This window comes from Octopus sinensis, linkage group LG10 (genome assembly GCF_006345805.1).
Source record: "Octopus sinensis linkage group LG10, ASM634580v1, whole genome shotgun sequence".
Lineage (NCBI taxonomy): Eukaryota > Metazoa > Mollusca > Cephalopoda > Octopoda > Octopodidae > Octopus > Octopus sinensis.
The window spans coordinates 72795893-72809860 of NC_043006.1; the positions used below are offsets into that span (position 1 = coordinate 72795893).

Here is a 13968-nt window from a genome sequence, read left to right on the forward strand (position 1 = left end):
AAAAAGAATAGGGGTGAAACACATTTATATAGTATGGTCTGAGGTTGTGAACGGAGTGCTTTCGATCATAGGCCTCCGATCACAACTAACTCGAGAACTAACAACAGTAACAACGTCTTTATATTGTGACGTAAAAAAAATTCCTAACAAAATAAACAATTTCTTTTTTGAAAGGCAATCTGGAGGAATTTATTAACTTTCAATGCCAGGAATGTGATCCAGTTTTCGATTACACAACAATACAATATAATAATAACAACAGTAATAGCATTGATAATAATAATTGTAACAATATTAAAAATAATAACTGTCATTTCAAACATGACGTTTTACTATTAGAAAAAAAAAAATTCTAAGTTACGTAAATGAATCCTACCAGTTTCAATACCCGAAGTGTATGTACCCTTAATAATACACATACACATTCTATATATAAACTTAATTCATACCGGTATGTGCTGCTATTAATAATTAATTCACATTTACACTGTTTTTGCTTTATATCACCATGTGTTCTAAATCTGTTTTCACATTTTCTATATTATTTCTAGACTATATATATATACTGTGCTTGACATTTAAATATGGTTTTGATACAGTTGAGACCAACTTCATTGTAATTCTCAAAATACCCTGCTGTTACTAACTACTCGATACCAACTTAACTGTTGCTTTTTCATGAGAATGGCGTTTCTGAGTAATTTATCTCGAATGTCATTTTTCGTTTTTTTTTTTCTTTTTTTGAAACGCTAATTTTTTTTTTTACTCATGGACATATTTTCTCCACGTTTTTTTTATAATTATTATTAATTCTATCATCGATACTTGAACAAGTAAGGCGAAGAGGTCTAATGAGGCGGGAATGTGATTGAGGTTGTCTTCGTACTTTCTGAAAAGATTTGAACATTAAGTAATTCAACTAACATTTTCATATACTCGCTACACAATCATTTTTAATTAGATTGTCGATAATCATTATATTATATATGTTAATACTAAATCAGCTGTTTCTTAAACTTGTTTCAGCTTTAAAGCAGCAGTCGTGCTGGGGTTGTATAATATTTCATAAATTGGCCGCATGATGAAGAATGCGTAAATAACTGATTGTTTTCGTTTAACTTATAATAATTACTAGTGAGACCCGTGGCAATTCAATATTTTATATTTCGAGGCATAAATTTTATAGATCTTTATAATATCATTTCATTATGTTAAAAATTAAACACATGCTGAATAGCATAAATTCTAATCTTTCTATTCTCTTTTACCGATTTTATTCATTGGACTGTGGCCAGGTTTTTGAAAGTGTAGAGTGATTGCTTGCAATGTCAACAAGTAATGTAAACATTTCATTCAAATCATGACAAGCCTGGAATGCAAACATTCACACACACACAGGTCTGTTTTCCTAATTTACTTGCATGGCCTTGATTGTCTTGGTGCTATAGTAAAAGCTACTTGCCCATGGTGCTGTGCAGTGGAACTGAACCAAAAAATACTTGGTTGCTTAGTAACTTCTTAACCACATAACCGTATCTGCACTTATGAGTCAAACTCATTAATGTCCACCATGGGCTTAATCTACCATTGTTGTCTCAAACAAACCAAGAGCTTTTATTAGGAATAATAGACAATTTTCCATCACTTTGTTTTCTAGTGTCTTTCGTGCCAGCGGCACAGGGGCCAGAGGGGGGCTGGCAATGGCCATGATCGGTTGGTGTTTTTTACGTGCCACCAGCTCGGACACCAGTCGAGGTGGCACTGGCATCGGCCACATTCGGATGGTGCTTTTTATGTGCCACCGGCACGGGTATCACAAATACAGTTTCCATTTTAATTTTTATTTTGAGTCAAGTACATCAACATCAAAATAAAAATCAAATGGAAATTGTAGTTGTGATACCTATGCTGGTGGCACGTAAAAAGCACCATCCAAACGTGGCCGATGCCAGTGCCACCTAGACTGGCGTCCGTGCTGGTGGCATGTAAAAAGCACCAACCGATCGTGGCCATTGCCAGCCTCCTCTGGCCCCTGTGCTGGTGGCATGTAAAAAGCACCCACTACACATGGAGTGGTTGGCATTAGGAAGGGCATCCAGCTGTAGAAACACTGCAAGATCAGACTGTTGCCTGGTGCAGCCTCCTGGCTTCCCAGACCCTGGTTGCACCGTCCAACCCATGCTAGCATGGAAAACGTACGTTAAATGATGATAATGATGTCTTTAAGAAAAGAAAGGATACATTAAATAATGAAGTCTTGGCTACCCTGTGATTGAACAACGAACAAACAAAAATTCTGATAGCAAAGGTTGGAATAATTTTGGTCATAAAGTCTGCTGAATCAAACTGATTTGAGGATAAACAGCAACAATTCGACATTTGTTGTCCCAGGCCAACAGAAACACTTCTCTGTGGTTTCTGAATTTGCTTGAAAAGATAGCTATGGCTTCCTTAAATCATGTCATACTGTCTTAGAAAAGTGAAAGAAAAAAGGAGGCATTGAGTAATGTGGTCTTGGGTGAGACATTAAACTGTATCCAGTGATGAGGCTCCAGCTTGTTCATGAGTTAAGTTGCCCCTTAATCACCACTACTTTCAGATGTGCTCGAAGAGAGATAGTCCTGAATGCACTGTTTGTGTGCGTTGGGAGCTGGTTTTGGGGAGATCAGAATAACAGAAATGATACCTTCAGAACTAGCTGTCTTGTTGAGGGAGTAGGAGCAGCTGGAGAAGTTTTAATTGTGTGTGAGACGGTGAGAGAGGTGAAATAGAGGAGTTGAGAGAAGTCTTGTTGGAGTGCAGTGTGGATTCAGATATAAAATGGACATTAATTGGGGTGGCCTTAGCCTTCTTACAAGGTCATCTTTGTCAAGGAGTGACCAGGTGAAGGAGCATTATGCAAAGTTAGTAAGAGCATCATAAGGTCAACTTGATCTAAGGTTGACTAGATGAACAACTGTTATATATATTGTAGAATTATGTATGAAGTAATTAACATCACTACTGTCACTGTCTACTTGGTTTTATATAGCAATTAAAATCATTAAACTACTGAATCTTATACAATGTCTTGTGACTTAAGTAAACATCTCTGGTTTGAGTTGAGATTATTAAATGGAAATATTTTCACATGTAATGAAAGATTACAGAATGCCCACTACACTCCATACTTTTCCCATCACCATCATCATTGTTGTAGCAACCCACTACTTCTGCTGTTCTGCAAATATACTTTTAATTACTGATTTGATTAATAACAAACGAGTGCAAAATACCTAATGCTGTTGTCTTAAGTATTAGTGTAATTATATTTACAGGCATTTCCTCTTTGATAATTGCTTGTGTGTCTGTGTGTTTGTGTGTGTAGTTGTGGCAATTTCTGTAGTTGGGGCTGCCTACTTCCAGAAGTTGGATATATCGTTACTATTGCCTTTTGCATGTGATGCAAGAAAATGAAAAAGGGTTCTTCGGTACATCATGCTTGCTCACTCACTCCTTCACACAATATATGAATCTAAAAAGTGCATAGATGTAGGTAACACCTTAACACTACACCTTGGTTATTATTAACCCGGTTCAATCCAACTGCAATTCTCTGTCCTTACCCTTTTTTATTTTTACACCACTTCCTTAATCCTATTTACCAATCCCTGCAAATATTCCTATTCTAAATACTGTGAATTTATATTTGCCCCTTCCTTTAAGAACTACTTTCATCTCCCTTGTGTAGCTCCTACGAGACCTGTCTAGATATTTTTCCTGCTAGACAAATGTTTTTTTTTATTATTTCAGATTTAATCATTGCCTTTTTTTCTTATCCTTGCTTCAACCTCTTTTGGTTGTCATTCTTTCAAGTTCTTGTTTTTATCCAGTTCCTAACCATTCATAGAATTCCTTTCTTTTTTCCCATTCTTTTTCACTGTTATAACCCTTGAGGCTTTTTCACTCTGTTAATTCTTCCATTCTTTTTTGCCCCCTTAATCCTTCACTCTTTTGCTTGTTTCAGTCATTGGATTGAAGCCAGCAAAACTATATTCTGATACTGACAAAGACCTCAAGGACTGACTGTATCTATAGAACCTTGCCTTCAAGGTTACAGTTGCCTAAAATCTCTCTTTCCAACTTTTGGTACTTATTTTATTGACGTCTATACAATGAAAAGCTATGTCAAATGTACACGTGTAGGATTTCAACTTAGAATGTAACCAAACACCACAAAGAATTCTTGTCAGAGGCAATACCAAATCTCCCATCTACTCCCACCTCACATCCTGGTTGTTCAATAAGATGGAGTTTTATTTAATGTTGGTAACTTGATTTTGGTGGAGTTGGCAGGAAGTGTAAAAGCCCTGGTGTAAATATAATACAGTATTTAGTTGTTTCAGCCATTTAAGGTCTAGGTTCAATTCTCATCAGAGATCGATCTTTACTTTTTAATACTTTAGGGCTTTATGGAATAATTGTTTGATAACATACTGGGATCATGCGACCATTTATATTCTTTCCATTGGAAATTTACTTTGAAGTCTCACCAGTATATAAGTATTTACATATTTAAATTTGTGTTTGAATAGCAACTCGACAAATATTGTGTGTATATGCATGTGTTATTCCAGTTCAGTTCTGAGCACTTATGACCAAAGACATTTTAGCTATGACCAGCTAATCTTTGCAGAGATTATCAAAGGTGTCCCCTTTTTTTTGTTTTTACTGTAATTTGAGATGTTGTGCTGATATTTCTAGCAAATCAAGTGACCACATAGTAGCTCCCTCATTTTCTAGAGTGTAAGTGCATCTGTGTTTTGGGTGCTGGTATGACCCTGTTGCTAAGAAGTTTGTTTTGCAATTGGGGGATCCCAGGTTTGATATTACGTAGCATCTTGAACAAGTGTCTTTTACTATAGTTTTGGATTACCTCAAACACCATTTGAATTAACAGTGGATTTGAATTAGCAGAGGTTGTGTGGAAGCCTGCTAGATGAATTTTACCTATATTTCAAAACTCCTTGTTATATTGTATCATATTGATTTGGCCTGAGAATTATATTAAGATGTGGCAGTATGGTTGAGAAGCTGGATTCCCAACTATATGGTCTTGAGTTCAGTCTCACTGCATGGCACCTTGGGCAAGTGTCTTCAACAGCCCCATGCCAACCAAAGCTTTGCAAGTGGATTTGATTGTGTGTATCTTTGTCTAGATATGTGATGGTTGTAACTAACCATCAGTCATACAAGCGATGTTGTTTGATTCTTGTCTCCTGTGAAAAATATGTCTGACCATGGGAAATATTACTTGGCTTGGAAACTGGTGAGGAATTGCATCTGGCTAATAAAAAAATCTGCATCAAATACTGTCTGACCATGCAAGCATGGAAAAGTGAACATTAAAATAATGATGATGTACCACAGATATGTGGAACATTCAGTTAGCCACTTGGATGTTAAATTTAACATGCAAGCAATCAACTTGATTAAACAGCTGAATAATTGTCATTGAAGCTGGTGGCTGATCTATCACCATATACTAATTTACATCCATTTTTCTCAGTGTTTGCTTTAGTAAGATGACTTGTTTGTTAGATCAGATTGTTTGTACAGCTGGTGACCTCTCCTAGCCTCCTGTTTGCTAACCTAACTGTTCAACCATGAAGTGGGGGTGTTGTTTGCTTTTTGATCTGCAGGGCAATCAAACAAGGGAAATATATATATCCTCATTGCTTAAGAGAAGGTGTGTGCATGTGTGTATTTATTTATATATATATATGTATATGTATTATATATGCTTCCCAACCATGCCGTCCTAGGCTCAATTTTACTATGTGATACCATAGGCAGGTATCTTCTACTGTAGCCTCAAACCTACCAAAACTTTGTGAGTGGACTTGATGGATGGAAACTGAAAGAAGCTCAATGTGTGTGTGTTTTTCCGTCTGTCCAGCTATAGACAGATGGACAGACATTAGCAATCAGGAAGGGCATTTGGTTATAGAAAATCTGCTTCAACAAATTCCATCTGACCAATTTCAAGCATGAAAAGTGGACATTAAAAATGGTGATGATGATGAATAATAGTAATAATATAATAATTTCTATGATTTCTAACATGTTTGAAGCTATCATTTTTATTTTACTTGTTTCAGTCATTTTGACTGTGGTCATGCTGGAGCCCCACCTTTAGTTGAACAAATCAACGCCAGAACTTATTCTTTGTAACCCTAGTACTTTTGCAGAACCACTAGGTTACGAGGACATAAACACACCAACATCGGTTGTCAAGCGAGTGTTGGGGGACAAGCACAGACACACAAGCAAACAAACAAATATATATATATATATACTAGCTGAAGGTGACCCGCTCTACGCACGGGTAAGAGTGTGGTTGTTACTTTCTGTTGCTTCCTTTCAGCACGTAAAAAGCACCATCCGAACGTGGCGGATTGCAGCGCCGCCTTGACTGGCTTCTGTGCTGGTGGCACGTGAAAAGCACCAGCCGATCGTGGCCGTTGCCAGCCCCCCTGGCACCTGTGCCGGCGGTACGAAAAAAGCACCCACTACGCTCACAGAGTGGTTGGCGTTATGAAGGGCATCCACCAGTAGAAACACTGCCAGATCAGACTGGAGCCTGGTGCAGCCTCCTGGCTTCCCAGACCCCGGTCAAACTGTCCAACCCGTGCTAGCACGGAAAACGGAGGTTAAACGATAATGATGATGATGATTCTCCCTCTTTGTTTCTCTCTCACTTTCCCACTCTCTTACTCTTCCTTTCTCTCGGACTCTCCCTCGCTTTCTCTTACTCTCTATCTTTATCTATCTCTCTCCCATTTATAAACAACAAAAGATCTTGAGTAAGTTGAGAAATAAAATATTTAGAAAGATCAATCATAAATATCAGGCAGTAACAACGGAAAGGTCTGCTTCAAGGCAGACAGCAAAACACTAACATTTAAAAGGGACAGACGAACTTGCAAGCTGAATAAAAATAATGAAATATTGGAAACCAAAGTTCGAAGGGATAGAATCTGAGGGTAGTAGAGTCAGCATGGCTGGCATTTCTTAACGACGGACAGCAACATTTTGACAGTTTAACGGCTGGCGTAAAATCATGGACGGCAACACATTGACGATTAAAAGGCTGGCGCAAATTTTTTAGCTTGATGTAACAGAGAATTGCTAAACACCCGCTCCTTTAAATTTTAATCCCCTTCCAGCCCCATTTAGACCCCTTTTCACATTTTGGTTAATATAACGCGATTTCATTCGGGTGTACTGGGGCCACATTTTATAAGATGAGGAATTTTGTCCTAGAGGTCACGCCTTTCATTTGAGGAAAAAAAATAGTTGTCATGCAAACTTGCCAGCACTTTTAACATAGGTCTGCATCTATGTATGTGTGTGTGTGTATGTATGTGTATGTATGTGTGTGTATGTATATATTTCCATTGAGTCAACCTCATTATTTTCTCCATAGCAGACCGTTGCATAAACAGGCAAAGGTACATACATACACACTCACACATACACACACACATACTTACACACACATACATAGATACATACACACACACATACATGCATACATACATATACACATACATGCATATACACGCACGCACTACAAAAACCGAGTAAAAAATTTCAGTTATCTATCTCTTTCACACAGACATACATAAAAGAAGGCCGTTTGTATTAAATAGAGTGAGTATTGTGTGTTGGTGGTGGTGGCGATGATAATTATCATTAGGAAAAAGAGTGAGTGAGTGAGGAAGACATATACATAATTTGTAGCGATGATAATTCTCCCTATGAATGCAGACAGATACATCAAAGAAAGCCGTCTGACGAACTTATAAAGGGAAAGTGAAAGGGAGTTGAGGGGAATACATTAAATAACAGGAGTGGCATTCTCAAAGTTATAAATGAAGGGGAGTAAGAGAGGGAAAGAAGGAAATAGCGTGAGTGAGGAAGATGGCCCCTAGCTACCACACCTTTCAAGCTAGGGATTTCTAAGGTAGCTCACGAGCATCATCACCTCATTCTACATGTCCCTGTAAATTTTGGAGCGAATCGGACGGGACGTAGTGGCATTGAAAGCGATCCAAGCGGTAAAAACGCATTTCAGTTTTATATATAGATATATATATATATTAAGGTATGTAGAAAAATACAACATGGACAAGAACGTATAACTCATAGAAGACGATACAATAAACATGGACAGGACATTCGAACCCCTCAGTCTTCAGTCAAGAACCGGATCATCGTAGTAATTTCGGCTGATTAATCTTGAGATTACTAGATCACGGCCAGCCCTCCAAGAAAAACTAAGCTGGAAGCGTAGATTTCCTGGAAGAAGGATCGAATGCATACGAACACCAGGACAGCAAAAGGGACAGATATAAAAAAAAACAAAAAACAATAATGGAATACAGAAACATGAAATACAGAAGCATTAACGGTGAAAACAACAAGTGTCTTACGACTGATAACAAGCAAATACAAATATATATATATATATATATACATACACACACATATATACATATATATGACAGGCTTCTTTCAGTTTCTGTTTACCAAATCCACTCGCAAGGCTTTAGTCAGCCTGAGGCTATAGTAGAAGACACTTGCCCAATGTGTCACGCTGGGGGCTTGAAGATGGAGTTGATCATATCAACTCTAGAAGTTAACTGGGATTTGTTACATTGCATCTAAAAAAATATAGAAGGCATTCAAATGTGGATGGATTTGAACGTGGAACTGAAAAACAAAAAATGGCTATAACTAAAAATCGCCATCCATTACTCTTATTTGTCTTATTGGTAATTAGAGTTCTTAGTATTGAATTATCACTGGTATGTAGCTGGTACTTCTGTCGTTGATTCTGGTAAAGATAACTCACAGGATTTGTACTCTTGAGAACATAGTACTTAGTGGTTGGTATTTATTTAGTCTAGCGCTCTAGCTAACCATTTCTGCCATTCCACTACCTTCTCCTTCCCATTTTGCTATGTCTTAGGTATTTTCACAGAATGAAGTTCTGTATGTATGTATATCATCATCATCATCATCTTCGTTTAGCGTCCGCTTTCCATGCTAGCATGGGTTGGACACACACGAACACACATGCCTATACATATAATATGTAATATGGCACATTGTGTGGGAGATTGAATTGTTAGTATTTCTAGGCTAAATTGTTTATAAAACTGCTGCAAAAATATTTAGCAGTTTGCCTGCTGTAACAGTTTCTTTATTCTTTGATTTATTTCTGTAGCATTTAGCAACATGTTATCTGTCTGTCTGTTGTCTATCTATCAGTTATCTGTCTATCTACCTGTCAATTATCTATTTTGGAAGATAAAAGAATATACTTTTCTACTCTAGGCACAAGGCCCGAAATTTTTGGGGAGGTGGGGGGCAGTTGATTAGATCGACCCCACTACACAACTGGTACTGAAAGGATGAAAGACAAAGTTGACCTCAGTGGAACTTGAACTTAGAATGTGAAGACAGACGAAATACCTATTTCTTTACTACCCACAAGGGGCTAAACACAGAAAGGACAAAGAAACGGATTAAGTCGATAATATCGACCCCAGTATGTAACTGGTACTTATTTAATCAACCCCAAAAGGATGAATCGGCAGAATTTGAACTCAGAACATAGTGGCAGATGAATTACCGCTAAGCATTTCGCCTGGCATGCTAACAATTCTGCCAAGATAAAAGAATATAGCAATAACACTTGTATACTTAAATTTTTTTTTAAATCCTTGGACTGTGGCCATGCTGCTCACCACCTCGAAAGGTTTAATCAATCAAATCATCCTCATTACTTATTTTATGTGCATTACTCTCTACTCTGACACGACTCCTATGACTGGGACAGAATTGTTAGTTTTGAATTCAATGCCTTATATTTGTTATGACTCTGCACTCAGTGTTCAAATCTCACTGATATCAACTTTCCTGGTCATCATTAATATTGTTTTAATGTCCACTTTTCCATGTTTTCATGAGTCATATGGAATTTGCTGAGGCAGATTTTCTATGGCTGGATGTCTCTCCTGTCACCAACCTTCACCTGTTTCCAGTCAAGGTAATATTTCCTCACCCTGGCTAGACATGTTTTACATGGAATACTGGAAACAAACAACCTCACTTGTATGATGGTAATGTCTAGACAAGGTTACACACAAACACATGCATATATATACATACATGCATATATAAATATATGCATGCATAAGACATGTACAAGGTACCATGACATGGGTGGAAAGCAAGTTTCTTAACGACACAGCCCTCCTCCAAAGGTAACATAAGTATACACCTGTCTCTGTAACAATATATAATGTGTAAGAATAATTAATTAACTCTTTAGTATTTAAACTGGCTATATCTGGCCAGTTTCATGTTCAAATGGGCCTTATCTGGTCTCTCACACATACCCTACAATATACTAAGAGTAAACAATCACATCATAGAAATCTCAAAGCTGCAAGATAATGGATGATTACTTAAAAACAATGTGGATTTATAATTAGTATATTTGACTGGGTAATCTGAAAGCTAAAGGGTTAACACTTTCATTACCAACTCGGCTGAAACCGGCTCTGGCTCTTTGGTACAAATGTCTTGTTTTCATAAGTTTTGAATTAAAATCTTCCACCAAACCTTAGTCACAATTTATGTTCCTAACACTAGCTGAATGATAACTAAGTTATTTTACTAAGTTCTTTGTTATATTTCAAGTAATTGAAAGAAACACAGAGCATCTCAAAATAAATACAGTAATGAAAGGGTTAATGATGCATTGAACAAGTTCTCAGATTCATAACTGCTACCTCCCTCAAACAATACTAACATCCTCCATCTCTCCATTATTAATGAGAAGACAAATTATATCCTGTGGCCTTATAATTTTTCTTACTTTGCCATGGTGTCAGACAAGTTTAAAAAGCTGAAAGCAATCTTAAATTTATTAAACATATTGACTTGTCAACCCCTTTTCAACCCACCCTCATAAGAAATACTGCAGCAAACAACATGAGCTGAATAATCTAAGATGTAAAACTATATCATACTCGATTTAGCCATGTGTAATCAAATACATGAAGACCTCCTCATGTATTTGATTACGCATAACAACGTTGGCTAAAAGCTACCCAGACGTAAGTTTACATTTCAAAGTCTAAGAACATTGCCAAATTCTAAACATTATAATGGAAGAAAATAAAGGAAGGAAAAAGAAAAACTTAAAAAAGATAATTGATGGCAGTAGTTGTGGAAGCTGATCTGCTGATCAAGCTAAAGAAATTAAGTTTCCATTGGTCTTTCCAACTTGTTGATTGGGTGGGATTTGAACTCAGAACGTATAGAGTTGGAACAGATACTATAAGACATCTTGTCCAATGCTCTAACAGTTCTCCAATCCATTTTGCTGGAATGCTACGAGATGCATTCCAAACTTTTGAGACTTTTCCAGAGTGCAGGTGCCCAGGACCCTTATCACAGGCTCCTTCATATTCTCAGTGTCTTCAAAACGACTGCCCCTGAGGTCTTTGTTCAGCTTGGGGAACAACCAAAAGTCTCAGGGCGCATGGTCTGGACTGCACAGAGAGTGAGGGATGGTTTTGATGATCATCTCTCTCAAGTAGTTAGTTATCAAGATAGAATTATGGCGGCAACCTGGCAGAATTGTTAGCACGCCGGGTGAAATGTTTAGTGGTATTTTGTCTGTCTTCACATTACAAGTTCACATTTTGCCGAGGTTGACTTTGCCTTTCATCCTTTTAGGGTTGATAAATTAAGTACCAGTTATGCACTGGGGTTTATGTCATCGACTTAATCCCTTTGTCTGTCCTTGTTTAGCCCCTTGTGGGCAATAACGAAATAAGGTAGGATTATGGACTGATGCACTGTCCTGGTATAGGTGCCACCAAACTAAATAAAAGAGCTCTGGCCCTTTGCAGTGAAATCACTTCCTGGACTCCAGCAGATGTCCTTCCTTGCTATCGAAAAAGGGGGTTATCATTGGGTCTGGAGGAGCCACAATGCTTCCATTGGGCACTCTCTCACTCTCTGGATCATAACAGTAGGTCCAACTTTTGTCACAGGTCACCAGAAACTCAAGTACTCTTGAATTAGAGGTAACAAACTCAACCATCTCTTTGCTGTACCAACTCACTGAAGACCCTAGGAACAAACTTGGCACAAATTTTGCACATGTTTAGATCTTCATGAATAATTCTGTGTACAGTTGCCACATCAACTCTAAACTCTTATAGTCCTCATCTAGAAAATTGTGAGTTTTCTTTACCAGCTCTGATGTTCTGATGCCCCACTTCCACACCTCTCATCATCTCTCCTTTCATACAGACTTGTGCATAAAAGCACTTGTGTTAATATTATTGACGGGTGATAACTGCCCACTATGACCGCTGGAACTGCCAGATCATGTGATTTTTGCCTCTCTCCTTGGGCTTGTTAATGGCAGATGTTCAGTGAGATATAGCAGCCGATTCCCCCATTAACGACATAGAATATCAGTATCTATTCAAGCACCAATGTCGCAAATAATCTGTGGGTTTAATTAAAAAGTAATTAATAGCGACAGAAGCAGTATCAATATCAAAGGTAATACTTATCTCCCACTTAGTGTTGTGTTTGAACACAGAATATGTAATATATACACACACACGCACGCTTGATGGGATTCTTTCAGTTTCTGTCTATCACATCTACTTGCAAGGTTTTCGTTGGTCCGGGGTTATAACAGAAGACACTTTCTCAAAGTGCTGCACAATGGGACGGAACCTAAGATGACAAGGTTGGGAAGCAAGCTTCTTAACAAAACAGCCACACTATGCCTGAAAAAAGAAAAAAATGTAAAAGATGGCCTTGACCTATAAAGTAGATATATCATTATCTTTTTTTCTTCTGATATTGTTATGAGGCCATGGTTAAGAATACCATTTATCAAAGATACTCTAACCATGACCTTCCTATCTTTTTAAAAGGACACATTTGTGTCCTTTTATTAAGGTGGTAGAATGTAAGTCAAGGATAACTTAACTGCTATTGTCATTCCAATTTTGGTGAGGTGATATTAAAAGTTCATAATTGGAGCACAATTTTGATCAGTTATCTCCTTGAGTAAAGCTGTGACCTGTGGCTTAACAATAACATAGAAAGATAAATGTTAAATACTGTTGTTGTTTAGTCCCTGATTTAGCAGACCTATGATCAAAATGTAATTCAGGTCTTTATTTTTTTATGACCTATTGTAATTAGGGCTAATTATTAAGATGTGACCTCTTTTTATTTTGTGACAGTAGGATGTGATTTGAGAGATAATTTGGTTGCTGCTTTTAGCAACTGTTGGTGGGGGTGGGTCCATATAAGATTTTTGGGAGTCCATGTAATAAAACAGTAAATTGGGGATTCACAATTTCAAGGGCCCCTGAACAAGTTTTGTTGATATGTATTGCAAGAAACAGGTTTCTTTTTTTAACATTTTATATAGTTCAACCTACATAAGTTAGTGTGAAAAAAAAATTGCTATTTCGAAAAAAGTTCCTGTAAAACTAGTTTTTAAACATTGAATGGTCATGGGGGTCCACTAGAATAAAATAACCATTAAAGGGGTCCATGGGTAAAAAGTGGTTGAGAACCCCTGATACAGAGGACGGTCTGTTGGCTTTTAATGATGGTGGTGATGACATAATGATAAATAAAACTAAGGTAATATTTTCCCCATGGCCAGACGTATTCTTGTGGAACATTGGAAATGAATGTTGCTGCTTATATGAATGGCAATCATTCACAATTGTCATGTGATGTGATGACAAGGGGAGAGAAAGACACGCACGCATTCATTTTCATTGATGTGGTAAGAAGTTTGCTTCTCAACCACGTGGTTCAGGGTTCAGTCCCACTGCATGGTACCTTGGGTAAATATCTTCT

At 37.4% G+C, this 13968-nt stretch overlaps 1 protein-coding gene across 4 annotated transcripts in view; it reads left to right on the forward strand.

Moving 5' to 3' along the window:
• The window catches only part of LOC115216716, a 118537-nt gene that overhangs the window by 3600 nt on the left and 100969 nt on the right, over positions 1 to 13968 (forward strand). Inside the window, exon 1 of one of the 4 annotated variants that reach the window (XM_036506812.1) lies at positions 243 to 451. The exons of the other annotated variants lie outside the window; for them this stretch is intronic. The gene's annotated coding sequence lies outside the window, so the exon portion shown is untranslated. Of the gene's footprint in view, positions 1 to 242; positions 452 to 13968 lie in introns of those variants that run through there. 4 annotated transcript variants of the gene reach the window in all.